Below are 16,112 nucleotides of genomic sequence, written 5' to 3'. Positions count from 1 at the left end.
GACAGAGGCTGGTTTACATTGGGAATTCAAAGCTAGCCAGAGCTATACTAACATCCTGTCCAACCCCCACCAAAAACAAAAAACAAAAAACAACCCTCTTTCTTGCCTCTCTTGCCCTCTCTCCCCATTCCCTTGCCGCCTTTCTCCATGTGGTCATGACCAGCCTCTACTCTCCCTCTCTCTGCCTTTCTCTGCCTCTACTACCCTCTACTCCCCTCCTCATTCCCTGAGTAAACTCTATTCTATACTTAAAAAAAAAAAAAAGGCTGGGCGGTAGTAGTACACGCCTTTAATCCCAGCGCTTAGGAGGTAGAGGCAAACCAATCTCTGTGAGTTCAAGGCCAGCCTGGTCTACAATGTGAGTTCCAGGGCAGCCAGGACTACACAGAGAAATCCTGTTTCAACAAGACAGAACAAAAAGAGGACTGGAGAGATGGCTCAATGATTAGGAGTACTTGCTGCTCTTCCGGGGGACCTGGGTTCAATTCCCAGCATCCACATGGTGGCTCATTCTAGTCCCAGGTTATCCAACGCTGCCCAGGCATACATGAAAGCCAGTACCCATATAAATTTTAAAAAAAAGAAAAAGAATTTTAAAAAAGATAAAAAGAGAGTTTGGGATGCAGCACGGTAGCAGAATGTTTACCTAGCAAGCTTTAAAATCCTAGGTTCAAAACCCAGCGTGGAGGGAAAAACAAGTTTTCCCTTCCTCCTTTCCCCTCCCTCCCTTTCTCCCTCCTTCCTTCCCTTCTCTCCCTCCCTAACATTCAGCATTGTTAATCACTCCCCAGCTGCTAGAATCTGCAAGCTGAACCTAAAGAGGAGGGTGCATTAGCCCATGAGCTATGTCCTGGGCTGGAGCCAGGGGCCCCAAGGAAACTGTAACCCGGCAGTCCTTCTAGAATGTTCTGCCAAGTTTCAGAGGGTGAGTAAAACACCACCCTTGGCCTAGAGTTCAGATCAAAGTTGGGAGTCACCAACTCTCCAGGATTCAACAGAAAAGTGAGTGAATGGGGGTTTCACAAAAGCTGGGACAATCTAGATTCTAGACTGGGGGCAAGGGCGCGCGGGGGTGGGGGGGCGGTGTAGGCAGTTGTATATCCCCACTCCCCATCCTGTTCTGGGATACTTCTCTTCAGCCTATGAAAAGGAAACATGGGTTCTGCCCAGAAGACGGGGAGAGCAGACTAGAGTGGAGGAACAAACAGATACAAGTTCCCCTGCCCTTGGGAGCAGGCTCCCATCAGTCCCAGGGGAGAGGCTGCAAGGTGAAGTAAACAAGTTCCAGAGAAGGGAGCAAAACTCCAGGCGCAGTATTCCAGGAACCTTGTCAGATGTCAGAGGTGCCTGGAGGCTTTCTCCCTGCTGCCCAGATGCTGGGTGGGGGGTTTCCAGTGGAGGATTTCAAGTGCCCTGGAAATTCTGAGCGGGGATATCGGAGGCCCCAGGCGCAGGCCTGAACCTGAAAACCCTTCCCCGATGCGCGCCAATGAGGATGCTCTGTGCAGTCCTGGCCAAGTTCCACACTCCACAGCTAGGGGGTGCTGGGCAAGAGTTGTACCCCTTTCTTGGGAAAGGAGACTGCTCAGGGAGATGAACACGGGGTCCACGGGTTTACCTGTGATGGCCAGAAGTGGGGGTGGCGTGGGCTGTTTTCCATGGCAGTACTCGGTGAGGTCCCATTGGGTGGGACTATCAACAGTCATTGAACTGCCTAGTAATCAGCCTGGGTAGTTGGGGACAGCATGGTTCAGGGCAATAAAGCCCAGTAGTGTGTGCCCTGGGTCACTTGCTTTGTTTGTACCTTGTTGCCCAGGATACCCCGCTCCCCCCACGCCCCCAGTTCAGACACTTGACTACAACACACAACGCTAGCCGACACACACCATCACGTGCTGCTGAAGTGCTGCTTAATCCCAGCCCCGCCCCCAAAGGGTCCACTCGGCGCAGGTAAACCTAGTCAGCTGACATCTGCTTCAGGCACGAAGGTCAGTCGAGTTCCTGTGGACATCACTAAATCGGACACCCTCAGCAACTTAGCGGCTTTCACTCATTTGTTTTTTGTAGTGTGAAGGACTCACTCGGGGAGTGCGGGGTAGGGGGGGTTATATTTCCTGATACCTGCCAGGCAAGCCAGGAACTCGCTTCAACCATTCATTTCATAAACACAGCCCTTTCACGGCTGCTGTGGGTCCTGTTGAAAAATGAGGACAAGAAGGCCTGGCCCTGTGTGGAGATGGTGGGTCTGTATCTCTGGTGATGTCATCGGACTACTGGCCTCCGAGAAGCATGCTATTCTGTGTTGTCCATATCTTACACCTAACAGGAGACTTGACACTTAGGTGTGCAATGGGAGCATAGTGGGAAATGACTAGCCTTATGATTGACAATTGGGAATTCAAAGAGGAAGTGGCTGGAGGCTAGTTCCAGCAGGAACCAGTGCCCTCTTGTGACCTCTTCAGGCGTCAGGCATGCTTACAGTGCACATATGTACATGCAGGCAAAACACCCATATACATAAAATTAATATACCTATAAATAAATAGGAATCTGAGCTAGGTATTTTGTGAGGCTATAATCAAATCATGGCCAAGGATGAAGTCCTATCTACAGACCCACTGGGGAGCTGGGTGGTGGCACATGCCTTTAATACCAGTGCTAGGAGGTAGAGTAAAGGCAGGTAGACTTCTGTGAGCCTGGTCTACAGCTAGCTCCTGGACAACCACAACTACAAGAAGAAAATCAGTCTCAAAATAATTAACAATAATAACGATCATCTGGGGAAAGAAAACATTTTGTTTCATTTTTGATTTTTTTTTATTATTTTATGTGTGTATGAGTATACTGTAGCTGTACAGATGGATGTGTACAGATGGACGTGAGCTATCATCTGTGTGGCTACTGGGAATTGAACTCAGGACCTCTTCCGGCCCTGCTCGCTCTGGCGTAATTCACTGTAGCTGTCTTCAGATGCACCAGAAGAGGGCATCGTATCTCATTATGGGTGGTTGTGAGCCACCATGTGGTTGCTGGGATCCGAACTCAGGACCTTTGGAAGAGCAGTCAGTGCTCTTACCCACTGAGCCATCTCACTAGCCCTCATTTTTGGTTTTTTGAGACAGGGTTTCTCTGTATAGCCCTGGTTGTCCTAGAACTCACTCTTAGACCAAGCTGGCCTCGAACTCAGAAATCCGCCAGCCTCTGCCTCCCAAGTGCTGGGATTAAAGGCGTGCGTCATCATGGCCCAGCTGAAAGAAAAGTTTCTAATCTCGGGACTGTAGGCAGAATCCAGTACAGGCTTGTCTGCTCTCTTCCCCCATGCCTTGACCACCTTTGGTTTGTTTGAGACAGGGTCTTCTACATAGCTCTGGCTTTCTTGGAACTCCCTATGTAGGCCAGGCTGGCTTTAAACACAGAGATCCATCTGCCTCTGCCTCCTGAGTGCTGGGATCAAGGGAGTGTGTCACCATGACCGGCTCTTGTTAGCCTTCTAAACTCCCCACCCTGGGCCTGTTTCTTGTTTCTTGTCTGGTGTTAGCTGGAGCTTTATTAACATGACTACGTTTTGTTTAAATGAGACCAGGTCTCATGTCTCTGTCCTCGATCTCCCCATCTAGCCACGATGACCCTGCACTCCTGAATTTGCCTTGTCTTCCTAACGGCTGCAATGATGTGTCTTTGCCACACTGGCTCTCTAGCTGGTTTTCTTGTATCTTTACCACAGATCCTTCGGCACACACAAGCAGCTTGTTTTTACAACGCCAGCGGTAGGCTGGTAGAACTGTCCTCACAGTCTAGTAAGTAACACAGTTACCTTTGCAGTCTTCTGATTAGCCAGCAAGCCACAGACACCGCCTTTTGTATAGGGGACTATACAAGACCCTGGATAGATCCAAAGGATTTGGAGTCACAAAGGGAATTGGTGTGCCGAAGGTCCTCGACAGATACCAGAGGATGGGGATATGGGGGACTAATTTACTCCTTTCTGCATTTGCAAGAGTGCCCATGACACGAACCCACTCGTTGTCTCTAGTGAGGTGAGGCCCAAGTCAATAAACATAAAGAGAAGAAATGGGACAGTATCCACGCTCCAGCTAATAAGACCTGGAGCAGACTTTTCCATCCACAAACGACTCCACTAGTTGATTCTCATCCATTTATGGGCTGATATCTGTAATTAAAATAAAAGCCCATAAAACAAATTAGCGGTCGAAAAGTGGGAACTGGGTGGGACAGCGCCGTTTCAAAGGTGCCTCTTCCGTAACCCAGCATGTAGGACCTTCTTCCTTTCCGATTTACACATGAGCTACGGACATTAATTCCCCACGGGTTTCAATAGTACACAAGTTCACAAGCTTGGACTCAGAGAATGGCTTCTACAGCAGCATGCCTGAACCACATCAGGCTTATCTCCTTTTAAAAAAAAAGTTGTTAGCCGGGTGGTGGTGGCGCACACCTTTAATCCCAGCACTTGGGAGGCAGAGGCAGGCGGATTTCTGAGTTCGAGGCCATCCTGGTCTACACAGTGAGTTCCAGGACAGCCAGGGCTATACAGAGAAACCCTGTCTCAAAAAACAAAAACAAAAACAAGTTGTTTATTTTATCATGTGTATACTCTTAAAAAAAAAAAGAAAAATTGGTCTCTTGCTGCAGCAACTCTAGCGGGAGCACCTGGAGGGCGAACTCAGAACGAAAATCCACAAGTTGTAAGAAAATGGCAGACAAGCCTGACACGGGGAAAATCGCCAGCTTCAATAAGGCCAAGCTGAAGAAAACGGAGACGCTGGAGAAGAACACCCTGCCGACCAAAGAGAGCCTCGTGGGTGCCTCACCCACACTGTATTTGTGGGTTGGGTGTGGGGGGCTGTAAGGTAGCTCCATTCTCCAATGACCACATCCGGCCCTGCGCAGCTGTTGAACAGGAAAAGAGGAGTGAAATCTCCTAAAAGCCTAATAAGATTTCCCCACCCCACCCCACCCCGTCATCTCCAAGACCCCCTTGTGATGTGGAGGAAGAGCCACCTGCAGGATGGACGTGAGCCACAAGCTGCACTGTGAACCCCGGGCACTCCTAGCCGATGCCACTGGCCTGTGGGTCTCTGAAGGGGACCCCTCCACTAATCGGACTGCCAAATTTCATCGGTTTGCCCTGGGATATTATAGAAGATTATTTGTAGGATTGATGAAAATAAAACACACCTCGTGGCAAAAAAAAAAAAAAAAAAATTATGAGCCAGGTGGTGGTGGTGCACGTCTTTAATTCCAGCACTTTGGGACATAGAGGCAGGTGGATCTCTGTGAGTGAGTTCCAGATCAACCTGGTCTACACAGAGAAATCCTGCCTCAAAAAAATGAGAAAACAAAACAAAAATTACTTGTGTGTGTGTGTGTATGCACACGTGCGCGCCCACGCACACACACACACACACACACACACACACACACACACAAGTGAGTGCTTTACCACATGTGGAGGTCAGAAAATCCTGAGTAGTCATTCTCTCCTTCCTCCCTGTGGGGTCAGGGGTTTAATTCAGGCCTGTATAGGTCTCTACTCAATGAGCCATCCTGCCTGCCTAAGCGTATTACTGTGTGGTCAAGTTGCCCAATTAGGAGCGACTCAGTTTTGTCATCTCTAGCATGGAGAGTGGGTCTAGTAGAGCAGGGTTCCAATCTCAGCAGCCCTTCAGGCTGACAGTGGAGTCTAGAGGTTTCAAGACCTGCCTGGGCCACAGAATGAAACCCTATCACAAAACCGGGAGGAAAAAAAAATCTTCTCCGGGGGAAATGAGAGGTGAGTGTCGGAACAGGACGCCAAGGGAACAAGGCTTCATCTCACAGACTTAGCCTAGTTTAGTTTGCTTCCTATAGGAATCAGGTCTAGGCCCCACCTCTTTCCCCACTATGGCGGCCTCTAGGCAGAACAGGAAGAAACCACCCAGGAGCTGGATGCCCAAGGAAGCATGCAAGTAGATGTCGTGGTCTCGAGAAAACTGGTTTGAATCCTGCTTACAACTTCTCTCACCTCCGTGTTCTAGGTGTGTCTAAGAAGGCCCTGCTTGTCCAGTTCCTATGAGGAGGTGGCACTGGGTGAGGACAGTGGTGGGGCCAGGCAGCTCACATCTAGGTTCGGCTTCCCTTTAGGGCAAGGGCTGGCCTTAACCAGGACCTTCTTCTCGGTCCCACAAAAGGATGTGGGAGTCAGCTTGTGGGCAGCAGGGAATCCAGCTGTGTGGGAACGAGGCTTTCCCACACCAGGGTGAGTGGGTGGGGGTATTTAGCTTCTGGGAACAAATAGAAGGATCCGGAGGGGAGGGACCCGAGATACAGACACCCCAAAGATGAAACTTGAAGTGACCTTCCTTAGAAGCGTGTGGCTAGGGTCACTCTTGAGTGGCATATTTCTGGCTGTCCTGGGACTCACTTTGTAGCCAAGTTTTTGGCCTTGGAGCCTACAGAGATCCTCCAGCCTTGACTAGAAGGCTGGGGTTAAAGCCACCACACTTGGTTCATTGCTGTTTCCAAAAGAATGTCATCTGTAGGTGTGGTGAGGGTGGTGCAGAGACCAGTCCGGACCCACAGGGCTGACCCCTCCCACCCTGCACAGGACAGTTCTGGACTTTTGTGTATCCGGGTGTCCTTGGTCTCCAGCAGCCTCCTGCAGGTTGACAGAAGGGAACATGCTCAGGACTGCCTCTCTCCCCTGGACAGACACCTACTTATAATCCGGGGTTCTTTTCTTTACAAAGACACCTCCTCAAACTGGTCCCGAGGCCCGGAGGCTGCCCTGTGTGTGAGTCTCCTTGCGAAGAAACAGCATTTTAAAGAGACAAAAACTTTTCCTGCCAACATAACTAAGATTATTAAGCAATGACGGTAGGTCGCACACATTCAGTTCACCTTAGTGTAAGCAGGATCAATTCCTACAGAGTACAGTAGAGACCCAAGGGCCTTATGCCTATTGAGAGTAATGACCGGGCCACCCTTACTGTCCACTGCCCTCCTCCCCATCGCTCTATGTCCGTTCTCTTCTTCCTGACATCCGGAGGGTCTCGGGATCACGAGATGTTGCATCTAGCCCGAGTGTGCCAATACTGTTTTCCACTCATGAGCTTCGCCCACGCCGCCGCGAACGCACCAGGGTCTCCCTGCTGTGCCATGAGCACTCGGATTCCTCCAGCGGTCGCTGGCCTTAATGGCCCTGCGCAGCCCTTCCCAACCTGGAGGCAGGTGCGCATCCTCAACCTTTGTGAGTTCTTGCAGGCGCCCAGGGGAACTTGTGGCGCGACGAGCGCCGTCGCGCAGGGCTGAGGCACGCGGGTCAGGATGACCGTCCACTTTGTGCTCAATCATAGGGCCGAGGCCAAAAACCCTGGGGACAGGGACACGAATGGGGCACAGAGCCGTGCGTACTCAGAGGGCTAGGCTCTCGGAGTAGGGTCCTGGGGCTCTAAGCTGGAGCGCGGAGGCGGGCTCCTCCATGCTCCAATTGAGCCCTGGAAAAACCCGGGCGCGCGAGCAGACCAGGGACGGCGGGAACAAAGGCGGCCGGGGCCGGATGCAGTCATGGAAAAACCCATCGGGGCGCCGGCGCGGGGGCGGCGCGCCTGGCAGCCACAGCATCTAGTCTGCCGCACGGGCGGGGCCGCTGCCTGTTAAGAGTCACGGCGAACAAGGGGAGGCCCCGGGAGCGCGAAACAAATGCGGGACGGGTCACTGGTCCCTGGAGTCATCACGCTCCGGGCGCCGCCATGCACCGCGGGCCCGCGACCGTGTACCCGCCTGGTCCGTGCGGAGCCTTGCGCACGGCCCCCCGATGGGTAGACGAAACCGCGGCGGCCACGTGGGGGGCGCGCACGGATCCCGCGCTGGTGCGACGCGCCCGCACACGCTCCAGTATGCACACGATCACTTGCACGCACGTGCGCCCCGACACGCGCGCTGCCTACAACTCCCAGGGCAGAAGGAAGGAAACGGTTGGACAGAAAGGGGAGGAAATGAAATAGAGGCTCGTTAGGGCGCCACGGCTAGACACAGGAACCTCGGAGACGCGGGAGGCGGGGGTAGGGGGCCTTTGAAGAAGCGGTTTTTAGTACTCCCCCCATTCCCCCATTTTAGAGATGCGGGCTCCGGGCCTCCCACAGCCGGACGTGCCCAGTTCCCGCCTCCGGGCTAGAGTTTCCCTCTCGTGCGGGCCGCTGCCCAGCCTAGTCTGGTCTTGTAAATTTGGCTGCGGATCTGGAGAGGCGGCGCCTCGACTTTTAACCCCCACGCCCTCACCCCCGTAGAAAAGAAGTGTTGGTGCAAGATGGACCCGTTGACTCTCAAACCTTTTCCAATTTGGATTTTTTTTTTTTCCTTTTTTAATGGAGGAACTGAGCTCGGTGGTGGGAGGTGGCAGAGACTCCTGTCTCGGTTCATATGTGTCCTCTTGTTTATTTGTCCTGCTGCCTCTGCATATTATGGGGTGGGGGCGCTGGGCGGGGTGGGGGTGAAGGAAGAAAGGGTCACATAACAGCACGTGGCTATGGTGGCCTAGAGACTGCTTCTGGGAGCAGAGGAGAAACCCATGATTTGCCTGTGTGAAGCTGCTCTGTGTGTGTGTGTGTGTGTGTGTGTGTGTGTGTGTGTGTGTGTGTAGGTAGGTAGGAGAGGGTGGCTCCTGAGAGGCAGAAGGCAGAGGATATAGCAGCAGGAACTCAGGGCTTCAAAACAGTTAATTAAAAAGAACTGGGTAGTGGCTCGTTATCTCAGACCTTGGATGCAGGGGGATCAAGGAATTCAAAGCCAGCCTTCCTTACAAAGCCTGAGCCTAGCTTAGGCTGCAAGAGACCATGTCTTTTAAAAAAAATCCAAAAAACAAAACAAACCCTCCAAACTAATCAAATAACAAAGGAGAGGCAGTTGTTCTGTAGTCAGACTCCACTCCCGGGAACACCGTCTTGATCAGGTCTTGGTTCAGTACCACAAAAACAGGCAGGTGCACCCGACCCCACCGGATCCAGCGAGTTGGCATTCTCTTGTGATCTTTGAAACTGACGTTGGTGTCTCTCTCTCCCTCCCTGTCTCTATCTGTCCCTCTTCTCTGTCTCTCTTTCTCTGCCTCTATCTGTCCCTCTTTCTGTCTCTTCTCCTCTCTCTCTCTCTCTCTCTCTCTCTCTCTCTCTCTCTCTCTCTCGTGCGCGCGCGCCTCCTCTGTCATCTAATATTGTCCAGTCTCAAATTACTCATCAGTAAAATGGGTCCAAGGATTATGGTACTGAAAGAGGGGTGTCAGTTTTCCTTTAGCCCTGCTTTACCTCTCATTGGGACAGGGACCAATTCTCATTTCCATGGCTCCTCCTTGATCACTTCTCAAAGTCCTAGGGGCCTCCTCCTCCATTCCGGTTTCTCGTGTGCAAGGGCGGGAGTGTGTGTGTGTGTGTGTTTGGCGTGGAGTTGCGGTTAGTGTGGCCAGCAGAAGACAAGGCTGGGAGAGCAGCGCCCTCTGCTGGACAGTTACAGTAGGGTCTGCTCAGTCCCTGAAGACAGGCCAAGGCTAACCTCATGTGTGAGTGCTGGAGGGCTTCAGGCACAGCAGGGCTCCGTTGACCACGTCCCTTGTGTCTTGGTTTCCTCTCGAGTGGACCGAAAGAATGCTGGCTCCCCAGAGCAGCGTCTCCTCAGTCATCCAATTCAGCCTGTTCCAACTTCAACAAGATCAGCGAACTTGCTATTTATAATGGACTTTACAAAGGTTGCGCCTCTGGGCGGGACGGCAATGAGACAAGGGAATCATTTTGTCTTGTTCAGGGGTGGTTTGGATTCTACCGCCTTCATCCAGCTGTGTAACCAAGGCAACGTTCAAAACATTGAATAACCAGTAGGACAGGCATCAGCCAATCGGAACAGAGCCTGCCGTAGTGGGCAGGGAAGCCCAAATCTCCATGTACCTGCTCAAAGTTCTGGACTAGCGTCAGCCTTATTGATTCTGACTTTTCCAGTCTACTGTATGGGATTTAGCTGGTAACAGTATCACCTTCTAGGGCTTTTGAGCGCTAAATTAAGGCTTGTAATGGCTTGTCATAGTATCAGACACACCTAAAGCACCCAGTATGGTTTAGCCTAAGTGATTATGCCTCCTTTCTGTGAGTGGTGAGTCACCTCAGAGGCAGACTCAGGGTGACTGCCATTCTCAAGGGAGATTTGCCAGCTGATTGCACTGTGTGCGCTCAAGGCCCATCCTCTGCCTCCTCCACTGCTGCTTCACGCGGAGCAGCATCTCCTTGCTGCCCCAAACACCTCTATGATTGTATTGTGCCTTTCCTCCTGATTCTGCTCCTGACCCTCTCCTGCTTGGCTGTCCCTGCATCACCTCACCAGCTAGCTAGTACTTCCGATGGCTCTCTCCCAGATAAATTCTAGCTCAGAGCTATCTGGATTCTTGTATCCCTTTGGTTCTAAAAACAGCTGCTCTCCTCTGCTTGCCTGGATACAATAGTTTCCTATCTGCCTGTGGCTTCTGGCCATCTGCCCATTCTCAGCACTTGGGCTGTATTCATCTCAAGAGCACGGCCTGCTGTACTCTCCACCTTGGAGGGAAGCCTTCAGAGCTTCCTGCTGGTAGACCCAGTCGTCCACACAGTCATCACAGCTGACATTTCCTAGTTGCTTCTCACAACGACTCTGTAATAGCCCTCTACTAAGTGAGTGCTATCTCAGTGATTCAGCCCCAAATTCTCTTGGTACCTCTGTCGTTGTCCCCACTTTGTAGAGGACATAACCGGGAAGCTTCAAGAGCTAAACTTGATCAGAGTCCTTCCGCTAGTAAGAGGCAAAAGTCAGTCTCTCCAGATACTCACCTGTCCTAATTCAGCTGTGGGGGACAGACAGTCCCTGTAGAGCCTTCTGATGTTTCTTATAACCTCCAAGTTCTACTTTCACTGGGCCCAAGGACTCTGTTTTAGCCTTTTGGTCTTCTTTCTGCTTCTTCCCATCCTTGTCTTAGCTTGGGATGTATCTTCTACTCCCAATCAAAATCTTGCTCTAGCTTAGCTCAAGGGCTACTTGCCTTTTGCCCCTATTCCTACACCTGTTTGGATGGTGGTTGTTTTCTCTGGAACCTTTGAGCATTTCTCTCCTCTAGACCCCCTGATGCTGCTTGGAGACAGGTTCTATGTAGTCTTGGCCGGCCTGGAACTCAGAGATCTTCTTGCCTCTTTCTCCTGAGTATTAAAGGCCCGGGCCACCATACCTGGGCTGCCACCTTGCTTTTGAGGCAATGTGTCTCTCTTGGGTTTACCCCTGCACTTTGGATGTGAGCTTTCCACTGATAATGAGGTACTGTACCACCTCCCATCTCCCAGTAGGAGTTGTGGAATTAACAGATTCAAGCCACTGTATCCCAGCTTTTTCTATGAGTTGTGGAGATCACACTTAGGTTGCCACGTGATTTTTACTAGCCGAACCATCTCCTCGGTCCCCCTCCCTTTTTATGTATATTGGTGTTTTGCCTGCAGGTCTATCTATGTCTGTGTGCCATATGGGTACCTGACTCCCACAGAGGCCAGAAGAGGGCATCAGATCCCATGAAACAAATGGAGTTTCAGACAGTTGAGAGCCATCATGCATGCTATAAATGGAAACAGGGCCCTCTGGAAAAGCAGCCAGTGCTCTTAAGTGCTGACCCATCCTCTACCTCTTTTTGTTTTTGAGACAGATGTCTGAAGTTGGTATGGAATTTGCTATGTAGGCCAGGCTGGCCTCAAACTCACAGAGATCCACCTGCCTCTGCCCCTCCCCCCTCAAACTCTGGGATTAAAGGCACAGGCCTACCAAGCCACCATTCCCTGCTCATCCCTGGCTTCGTCCTACTTTTATTTTTCTTTTTGGTGTAAGAAGAGATCAGGTGGATTCCATGTGTTCTACCACAGAGCTGTATTTTCATCAAGCAAGCATGGGAAATTCTTGGGGATCTTGTAAGTGGTAGGATTCTGATCCAGTGATCTGGGTGGAGGCCGAGAGTGTGCGTTACGTTCAGTCTCCTAGGCAGTGTTGATGAAGACCTTTGAGAGACAGGGCTCTGGGCTTGCAGAAGTGTAAACATCAGCTGATGGAGCCGTGGACAGTGACTCAGCACAAGAGTATGCAGACACTAAACAAGCCCAAGGACAGGACTGTACAGAGTCCAGCTCGAAGCAGCAGAGGTTCGAATCCATGGCTACACTACCCAGCACTACCAGAAGTGCTTCTGGATGAACTCTTGTGCCAAACAGTATGGACACACGTGATCTGGTGATCTGCCCAGGCTTTCTTCCTCAGCCTTTGGTGCTTTAAGTATAATTATCTCCGGGGCTGAGGATGTGGCTCATCTGCCGAGAGCATTTGCCTAGCACGTGGGAAGCCCGAGGTTCAGTTCCAAGAACTGCTTAAAGTGTGTCTAGCATTGCTCACCTGTGTTCACTCAGGACGTGGAGGCAGGAGGATCAAGAAGTTGTAGTTCAGCCGGGCGGTGGTGGCGCACACCTTTAATAACAGCACTTGGGAGGCAGAGGCAGGCGGATTTCTGAGTTTGAGGCCAGCCTGGTCTACAGAGTGAGTTCCAGGACAGCCAAGGCTACCTAGAGAAACCCTGTCTCGAAGAAAGAAAGAAAACAAAAGAGAGATGTTGAAGGTCCCTGGAGAGATGGCTCAGCAGTTTAAGAGTTTAAGACTACTCTTCCAGAGGTCCTGAGTTCAATTCCCACCAACTACATGGTGGTTCATAACCATCTGTAGTAGGATCTGATGTGTTTTTCTGGTGTGTATGAAGGCAGCCACAGTGTATTCATATACATAAAATAAATAAAATAAATCTTTAAAAAAAAATAAGTTGAAGGTCAACCTTGGCCACATAGTGATTTTGAGGCTAGCCTGGGCTATGAGAAACACTGTCTCAAAACAAAACACCCTTACTGTCTCCCAGGGGAGAGCTATCACATAGCTCTCCACTTCCCTAAGAGTGTGGTCCCCCTCCTCTGTTAGGAGGACAACTTTGCATATTCTTCTAGACTTTTCTAGTCTGGCCCTGCCTCCATCATTTATTATTATTCTCATCCCACACTTACCCTTGGAGCCTTAAACTCAACTTTCTTCCCCTCTGAGCAGCTGGCTGTTGTACATTTTGGAGAAGTTCAGTGTCTAGCTCCCCTGGTTTTGGGCAGGCTGCTACAGCGATGCCTTTTATCTAAATCAAGCTTGGCCAGGGACAGAGCTAGAGTTGTCCAGAGCCACGATCAAGTATTCTCTGTAGTCATTTCGGTTTTTTGGTTTTGTTTTGTTTTGTTTTTTTAGTAGTACTCAGGTTCCCTGTTACTGCCTTGTTATATTTTGGGATGCTTTTTACACTCCCCTCTGTGGTACTGAGCTCCTCCTGGAGGCCAGATGTTTTTATGTCCCTCTGTGCTTTACTATTCCCACCTAGAACAGTTGGTACTCAGCACATAGTAGGCCTGTTCGGTGACTGTTAGAGGATAGGTATTTGAAAAGGAAAGAGGTACCCAGAAGTGTCTAGGTAGATATCAGGCTTCAAGGAGGTCATCTCTAAAGAGAGGCAGGACAGCTAACCAGAAGCAGCCTCATTAGGGCATGTTTCTGAGGTCGATCTTCCTCAGAAGATGACAGGGACAGACAGAGAAGGAAGGACTGGACTGTGATACAGTGTGTGGGAAACATCAGCTCATGCCATGTGCCCCAGAGACCTCGTGGGCCTTTCTCATAGTCCTGAATTGAGACTGGACGTTTCTACAGCCTCGAACAGCAGTCACTGGGCACACCTATGAAGGAGGTGTGACCCCAGGCAAGGCATGTTCTCTCATGACGGCTATCTCCAGAGGGAGCCGATACCCTAAACCATCTGTCTGTGGTCAGCAGATCTAGGGGATAAGTCCTTCTTCAGTCTTGCAGAGGAACCAGATAGCATAGGATAGTGCCGATCATGTGGGATCCACCCAGGATGACAGTAAGACTGGCCGAGAGGAAGATGAGCCCCCACCCCCACCCCAAGGGCATGTGCAGAAGACCGGAGGGAAGAGTCAGATGATTCAGAAAGAGGACAGTGGCCTTAGGAGGCTACAACCACATGAACGTGTGGCCAAGGACGATCTTGAATTTCTGGTCCTTCTGCTTCCATCTCCCAAGGGATGGAAATATTAGCATGTGTCACCACCACGCCTGGTTTTATGCAGTGCTGTAGACCGAACCCAGGGCTCTAGGCTAGCACTCTGTTGCCTGAGCTAAATCCCCACCCTCTTTTATTTTTGCAAAGTCTCTGTTTGCTGAATTCAAATGATTCTCTCATAGCCTCCTGGTATGGGACTACAAACGTGCTCTATTACACCTTGCCTAAAATTCTTCTTTTTTTTTCTAGACAAGGTTTTTCTATGAATCCCTAGCCATCCTGGAATTCACTCTGTAGACCAGGCTGGCCTCGAACTCAGAAATCCGCCTGCTTCTGCCTCCCAAGTGCTGGGATTAAAGACATGCGCCACCACTGCCCGGCTGTCTAAAATTCTTAATCATCTGTTTGAACAAGAAACCTTGGATTTTTCTTTTGCATAAATTACATAGTCCTGTTCTCCAGCTCTGGATACTGAGTCAGGGCTGATCTCTGAGACTGTCAGACATTGGAAAGGGAGGGCATGGGCCCAGGTAGGCCTCAAGTTGTGTAACACGGGAGTAACAATGCCCTTGTTTGTGTGTGAAGCCAGGATCATGATGAGGCTCCACCTAGAGGGAAGAAGAGAACCCCGGTCTAACTGTCCCAGCCGCATATCAGACTGTGGAGTGTGCCCTGGAAAGCCAGCCCAGAGGCCGCTCAGTGAAAGAAGACAGCCACTTCTTGCTCTCACAACCTCTTGGGTCTATGTCCTACAGCAGCTACTGGCTGTTGACAAGAAGCCAAGATGCCGGCGTTTACAGAGACCAGTAGGACGCCTCCTGGACCTGGCAGAACAGCAGACAAGTAGTCTGGAAGTCAGAGCTAGGCCTATGAGGCTAAGGGTGTGGAGGTGGTGGTGGGTGGGTGTTGGGGGGTGGTTTCTCCCCGAAGACAGATGGTGAGGGACCTGGATCAAAAGGCTGCCAGTGGTAGGGAGGAGCCTCAGAGAGGCTTCGATTGCTGTGTAACCTAAACCAGAGACAACAGTCACGGCACCCTGAATCTAGAGTCCCTGGCACTGGCGGGCTTTGTCCGGCTTTAAGGCCCAAATTTGGGTCATTGCTTTTATTTTTGCATACCTGTTTTCTTACTCCTGGTACACTCCTCACTTCCTCTCCAGGCTCGAACCATATCCTTTCTCCTCTGACTAATGCTATTTGCCTCAGGTTACCGCGTACTTGGCCAGAAGTGGGTTTATCTCGTACACGGTGAATCTTTCCAGTACCATCGTTTTATTTTCACCCGAAGGTTTCATAGCTCGGTAGCCCATCTGCTCACCAAGGCAAATCAGGCAGTCCCCAGTTAGCCAAAAATACCAGAAACTGACAACGGGTTCTGATTTCCGGTAGCTCTGAAAGGGTAGAAACCACCTTCTGGGAACGTCCATGCTGGGCACCTACTGAGTACCACCGATACTGGGTCCTGGCCAAGGTGGACGTGTGGCCCGGGCTGCCACAAACAGAAGCCTCTTTCTTCCAGGCTTTACGCAGGAGAGCGTTTATAAACAGGACAAAGCCAGGCGGCCCAGGGGCCTCCCGGGCAGTGGGAGAAAAGCAGGGTGCAGAGAGCCAAGGCGGGGCGCTCCCCGGGGGCGCAGACCCCGCCCCGCCCGGCCTCGCAGGCTGAAAGGGCCTCTGTGTCGCGGCCGCCGCCCGCCCTCGTCCCGGGGAGCGCTTCCTCAGCTGCGCCAGACCCCGGAGGCTCCGCCGCCCCTCCAGGGACAGACACAAATAGTTCCCGGCGCAGCTGGCCAGCCAGTTGCCTGGGGAACTAAACTCAATGGACTGACGTCACCCGGCCGTCGCGTAGCAACTGGCACGGACTCTCCTTCCCCGCCCCGGCGTTGAGGTCACGGTCGTCAAGGAGACGGCGGGGCGGGGCCTGGGCGGGGCTGCTGGGCCTCTGATGGCCTGGCTCCAACCTGGGAGGCTCGGAA

General features: G+C 51.4%; 1 long non-coding RNA gene across 1 annotated transcript; it reads left to right on the top strand.

Annotated features, from left to right (window-relative positions):
• Positions 1–811: 811 nt before the first annotated feature.
• On the top strand, positions 812–5,226 carry LOC116088697. The gene is made up of 2 exons (XR_004117982.1): positions 812–1,002; positions 4,654–5,226. It is a non-coding gene; the product is annotated as an uncharacterized LOC116088697 (long non-coding RNA).
• Positions 5,227–16,112: the final 10,886 nt, after the last annotated feature.

The sequence above is a fragment of the Mastomys coucha genome, unplaced genomic scaffold (assembly GCF_008632895.1).
Source record: "Mastomys coucha isolate ucsf_1 unplaced genomic scaffold, UCSF_Mcou_1 pScaffold14, whole genome shotgun sequence".
Taxonomy (NCBI): Eukaryota; Metazoa; Chordata; class Mammalia; order Rodentia; family Muridae; genus Mastomys; species Mastomys coucha.
This window is presented reverse-complemented; position numbering and strand designations above follow the sequence as displayed.